We start from the raw sequence: 5,947 nt of genomic DNA, 5'->3' as shown, positions 1-5,947 counted from the left end.
TTTTCGTTCCTTCCTATTTTAAACACGGGTGACGCTGCAGTGTCGGTGCGGAGTTTGGAGCCAAATAAACAGCCCGGCGCTCCCCCACCCCGATCGCCTTACAGAGCCCGGGGCCGGAGCCCAGCGCCGAATTTAGACCCTTATCTATTGTCAGCCTCCGCGGTCGGCGCTGCTCTGCCAGGGGGGGTTGCCCCGGACCCCCTTGTTGCTCCTGACACAGATCCTCGCTGTGAGTTTGCCGCTTGTTGTTTTTCCCTCTCCTTTGTGTTCGCGGTAAAGCACAGAAGTGCCCGTAAATCAGGACCCGTTGCTTTTTTTCCAGGGCTGGGTGGGCAGGGAGGGAGTGGAGGGTCTGAGTGATGTTGGGCTCCCATGCTGGAGAGAAGGGGAAACTGAGGCACAGAAGGGGGACATGGCTCCCTGACGGGGAGTGGGTGAGCTGGGATTTCCCCTTTTTTAGAATCAAAACAAACAGAGACCAGGAAGGAAAAGGCAGCAGGCACGAGCTCAGATGTAGGATCGGTGCCTGTCCCGGGGATAAATCCCTTTGGGAAGCTTGTGCCCACGGTCCCCTGCGGCAGGGCCGGTTCCAGGGCCTGGCGGTGTGGGGAAAGCAAACAGAGAGCTAAGTGGGGAGCAGCCGCTGTGTTTACTCAGAGGTTATTTATTGTGGTTCCTCAGAGGTTGGTACTGGGGGCTTTTAACACCTTCCTGCTTGGTGCTGGATCCTTTCGGCCGGGGCTGGGTGCCCGGCAGGAGCTTGCGGCCACACCGGAGGTGAGCCAGGTACCAGGCACTGGGCGTCAGGAGAAGTGTCACACTGGGGCTCTCTGTCCAGTTCCTTTTCCTCCCTTGACTGTTTCCTAAATGTTTGTTTTGCTCTAGAGCCCAGCCTGGCCAGGGTGGATGTGGTGGGGATGGATGTGGTGGGGCTGGGACCAGTGCTGAGCTTGGCTCATCCTAGAAAAAGCTTTTTCTGTTTGATTTTTTCAGGGTTTTTGTGCTGTTGCTGCTTTGGGATAACAGTTAATAATGCTGATAATCTTCATATCCACATCTGTGAAAATGGAGGTGCATAGCCCTTAGGAAGGGGGTTGGCATCCTTCAGAAGTACTTTTAGTGTTTCCCTCCCAAGAGGGAGGGAGGGAGGGAGGGAGAAGTGTTTCCCTTCCCAGGTGTGCACTGCCCTGGCTGCGATGCTCATGGATTGGGCTGGAGGATCAACTTTGGGTGTTGGGTGTGCTTTGGGTTAAACCCAGCCCTTTACCCATTGCTGGGGGTGGGTGAGGTGGGTTCTCCCCTCTGCTCGACTTGGAGGGGACTTGTCACAAGGGGGTCTTCTCTGTTGTGGGAGCCACTACAGGGTCCCAAGGTTTCTGCTTTTGGAGCTGCGTGGCTGCCCCCAGTATTGCTCTAGGCAACAACAGCTGCAGAGCCCTTTCCTCCTCCTCCTCCTCCTCCTCCTCCTCCTCGTCTTTTGGGCAAACAACCCATTTGGGCAACTCTTTATTGATACATTTTTACATCCCCACCCTTCAGCAAAAATTGTGACCGAAATATTTTAATTTCCTTCTACTAACTCATGCCTTGCTTTTTCTCTTCCCACCTTTGCAAGGGGATTATTGACAAAAAACTACGGTATTTTATTTTCTTCCCCAATATTTTCCCTTTTCCAAGAGGAATTGTGACTGGTGTTTGTCCATGACATTCCTGCACTCACAATGGCTCTTACCTATAAGCCCTTGCGGTCCATCTCCTCTGTGTGGCGGGAGCATCCCAGCAGCTTTTCTGCCATCCCTCTGGTAACGTGGCTGGGAACAGTGACAAGCCCTTGGCCTCAGCTGTAGCCAAGTGCCAGTGATGCTCTGGCATGGGATTTTGGAGTGTGCCAGACCCAGGATGTAATAGTGCTTCTGGAAAGTGCCGAATTTTGGCATTTCCCACAGTGTCTGGGCATCCCCATTGCTCTCCTGAGCGTCACCTCCATGCTTTTCTGGGATGTCCTTGAGGGGCTTGTGGGCAACATCCACATCCTCAGGGCTGGCCAAAATCATCACCCCTCTGGCACATGGCTTTTGGTGCAGCCAGAGAAGGGCTCCTCTGGTTGGGGACCTTCCCCCACCACCTGAATCCCCCTTGCTGAAACACAGGGTTTGGGCTTAAAAAATCCCCTTTTAAGACAAAATGCTGTTCCTGGAGGATGTGTGCTGGGATGGCCTCTGGAGGAATCTGTCTCAATGGGAACCATCACCCAGTGGGTCTGTAAGTGGCTTCCGTGGGGTCGGCAGACGTCATGGCCTCACTGCCGTGGCCCAGCCGGTGCTGGGGAGCAGGAGGACAGGATTTGTGTGCCTGGGACAAGAATGTGCGTCCTGTGAGTGAGCAGCAACAGCTGAGACCCAGCTGTCCTGGTGGATTTGAGCTGCCTGATGAGCTGGGACTGGATTCTCACCCCTCTGGCTCATTGGCATGTGGCTCGGGATGCATGCGGGTACAAGCCGTGGCTGAGCTGGGGAGCGGGGTGAGGTCCCGGCCGATGGCAAAGCCTTTGTGGCACAGGGGACACCCCCTGGTCCCAGCAGCCCTGAGTCATCTCTCCCCAGCCTGGCTTTGGCTGCAGCAGCTCTGGGCACCCCAGATGCTCCAGTGGTGCCCTGCTTGGGCTCTGGATAGCAGAGTGTTGCTGGTGGCTGATGTTACTTGTGTGCCGGCTTGGAGACACCGTGTTTTCAAGGCAGCGCAGGGGAAGAGGAAGTTAAAGCTGTTTTTGCCATGTGGCATCTTGTCCCGGTTCCTCCTGTTAGCTTAGAGTGAGTTGGGTTGGGGTTCAGTGGAAGCCAGACCATGGTCTGTGCCTCCTGGTAGGCTTTGGTGGCTCCTCCTCAGCTGTAGATCTTGGGGCCAAGGGACACCTTGTCATGCCCAGGGCCTTGATCTCTGGTTTTGGTGCTGCTACAGTCCCAGATAACTAATGCTAGGTTTGGGCCTTTGTTTGCTTTATTCAATGAAATAGCAGTGTCTGGTGGTGAGCTCCAGCTGAAGTATGGCAGTGTGCTCCGAGCACGAGCCTGTGGCTATAGAAGAAAGTGGGGTTTTGGGAATGTGTAAAGATGTCCACCTCTGAGAAAGGCAGATGGCCAGGATGACAATTTTTGTGGCTTTGTTTCCAGGCTGGAAGTGCCAGGGGCAGGTTGGAGCTGTGATGGTGGAGTCCGAGCACTGGGATGGAGGCAGCAGCGTGGGCCTGCCTGGTCCTGTTGGTGTTGGCCAGATTTTTTCCATCCATCTCTCCAAGGGACTTCTTTAGTGAGCTCTGCTATGGCGTCACCCTCACAGTAATCAGCATTGCCATATCAGTGACAAATGAAGATCTTTTGCTTCGTATCCTTCTCCTGGTCAAGTGGAGCTGGTGACCACCATGGCCTTCCCAGCAATGGGAAGCTCCTGGCTTCACCAGCTCCTTTGCACCCCAGATGAGTGCTGGACCCTGCAGCCCCTGGGGAACCTGGTGCTTCCTTCCCAGGAGCTCAAGACATGTAACTCTGGCAGAGAGTGTGGCATGGGGCAATGCAGGAGCAACATCTGCTTCTACATTGCCTCCTTGGGAGCCGACGGAAGCGATGGTTGCCTTGGGCATGGATGTAGTCAGCAGTCGGTAGATGTAAATAAAATCAGCAGCCCCGTGACTTTGGGCACCATGGCTGTTACTCACCAGTGCTTGGGGGTGCGAAACCAACAAAGAAGTGATTGTGAGAGGCCAATTTGAAAGATCTTGGTGGTCCTTGGGAAAGGGCTGAGCCTTTGGGAATGGCGCTGCTGAAGTCGTGCACTGGGAGGGAGGATTGCGCTCAAGGGCTGAGTTCCGGGCTGGCACTGGGAACCTCTGGCCTCTCAGCAGCCCTGGCTCCCAGGCTGAGCCCGCACTGGGCTTTGGGTGCTGGAGGGTCTGCAAAGCTGCTCTGGGGTGTCCCTTCCTGGGTGGGGATGGGGCACGGAGTCCCTGAACACGTGGCTGGGCTGGAGATGGAGATGAGCTGGAGATGAGGCTGGGAGAGCTGGGGCTGTTCAGCCTGAAGAAGGGAAGGCTCTGGCGAGACCCTGGAGCCCCTTAGAGCCTAAAGGGGCTCCAACAGAGCTGGAGAGGGGCTTTGGACCTGGATGGGGAGGGACAAGGGCCTGGAATGACAGGACAAGGGGGAATGACTTCCCACTGCCAGCAGGCAGGTTTAGATGGGATATTGGGAGGAAATGGTTCCCGATGAGGCTGGGGAGGCCCTGGCACAGGTTGCCCAAAGAAGCTGTGGCTGCCCCATCCCTGGAAGTGTCCAAGGCCAGGTTGGACGGGGCTTGGAGCAACCTGGGATAGAGGTTGGAACTAAATTGAGTTTTAAGTTTCCTTTCAACCCAAACCATTCTAGGATTTCATGATTTGTGCCACAGTTCCCATGGGCAACGGGTACTAGGATGCCCCAGGCTGGCTGCAGAGGACATATCCCCAAGCCCCATCCCACTGACACAGGAGGGAAGAGCAGAGTTTCCCCTGGACAGTTTCACTCTCAGCTGTGTCCTGTGGGGCTGCTGTGGATTTCCATTGCTCTCACGGATGGCCTGGAGCAGCAGTCAGGTCTCATGGAATTTCCCCTGGGTAAAACCCACCAAGAGGAGAGAGTTGTCCCCTCTGCTGCTGGGGGAAGTCCTGTCCCCTTCATGGAGAGCCCCTAAATCCCCAGCAGGGAGGGCTTTGCCCTGATGCTGCTGAGCTGCCCCTGGGAGCCCCACTGGGTCCCTGTGCTAAGACCCTGCCCCCTGTGCTGGAGCTGAAGGCAGTGATTGTCCCCCTTGGGTGTGTTGTGTTTTGGGACACACAAGTCATCAGTGTCCTTGGTGACCACAGTGGTGGCGGTGACCCATAGTGAGGGTGCTGGCAGCGGGGTCCTGGCTGGGCTACACTGGGGGATGGGTGCACCCTCAGGATGGGGGTGCCAAGGAGAGTGGAGGTAATGCTGGGGATGTTGCTGTGCTGTTCATTAAGAGAGAAACACCCTCAAAGTGAAACATCGCTGCCCTTGGGTGCTGAGGCTTTTCCTGGGCTCAGATCCCCCCACCCCAGAGCAGGAGGCAGCTCCATGGGGAGCAGAACTGGATGGCCCCAAAAGCTGTAGCCACGCTCACCCCCTCCATGCCTCCCCTTTCCTCCCTGTGGCCTTAGCACCAGCAAAAGTCCCCAGTATGGGGCTGGCTTGGGGTTGAGAACTGCTCCTGCTCCTGCTCCTGCTCCTCACCAGTGCGGGGTTGGCCGTGACAGCCTCCTGATTTGCTGAGTGCAGGATCCGACCCCGAATTCAGCTCCCTCTCCTTCTCTCTCTTTTTTTTAATGAGTCAACCTCTCATCTGTCATATTAAACCTCCTCATTACCAGGTATCTAAATTTTGCTCTGACAGTAGTGACAGGGGAAGCTGCGATCTCATTGCCACGGTGCGGGGCTCCGGGGAGCTGGCAGGTGGTTATTTCATGCCCTGCAGGGAGCCGTGGGGGTGGGCAATGGAGCCGGATAATGGGCTCTCACTTCCCATCATTTAGAAAACCCTACTTAGTGCAGAGGGAAAAATTACCCCCAGTCTCTGAATCTGGAGCTGGTGATGGATAGAGAACATGGGGGAAGTGGAACAGCTTTGGGGGTCTGGCTGCTCCTCCCTGGGCATGGAGGGTGGATTGGGATGAAAGTGGTTGGGGATGGAGGGTGGATGGGGAGGAAAGGTGGAAGGAGATGAGGGTGGCTGGGAATGAGGGTAGGTGGGGATGGAGGGTGGATGGGGATGGAGATGGCGCAGGGCTGCCCTGTGCAAGCAGGTGGTACCAGCTGGGGAAGGGGATGCTGTGCCTGTATTGGGGAGCCCCCAGGACATGCAGGGTTCCCAGCCTTGATACACACATCTGGGGAAGCTG

The 5,947-nt window shown here is 56.1% G+C and overlaps 1 protein-coding gene across 5 annotated transcripts in view; it reads left to right on the top strand.

The window, feature by feature from the left end:
* The window catches only part of MEF2D (myocyte enhancer factor 2D), a 100,698-nt gene that overhangs the window by 46,651 nt on the left and 48,100 nt on the right, over positions 1 to 5,947 (top strand). Inside the window, exon 1 of one of the 5 annotated variants that reach the window (XM_017727905.1) lies at positions 119 to 229. The exons of 3 other annotated variants lie outside the window; for them this stretch is intronic. The gene's annotated coding sequence lies outside the window, so the exon portion shown is untranslated. Of the gene's footprint in view, positions 1 to 118; positions 230 to 695; positions 778 to 5,947 lie in introns of those variants that run through there. One more of the 5 variants, XM_017727906.1, reaches the window with a different exon arrangement.

This window comes from Corvus brachyrhynchos, unplaced genomic scaffold (assembly GCF_000691975.1).
Source record: "Corvus brachyrhynchos isolate BGI_N302 unplaced genomic scaffold, ASM69197v1 scaffold122, whole genome shotgun sequence".
In the NCBI taxonomy this organism is placed as follows: Eukaryota; Metazoa; Chordata; class Aves; order Passeriformes; family Corvidae; genus Corvus; species Corvus brachyrhynchos.
The sequence above is the reverse complement of the archived record's forward strand: the minus strand, read 5'-3'. Positions and strand labels throughout refer to the sequence as shown.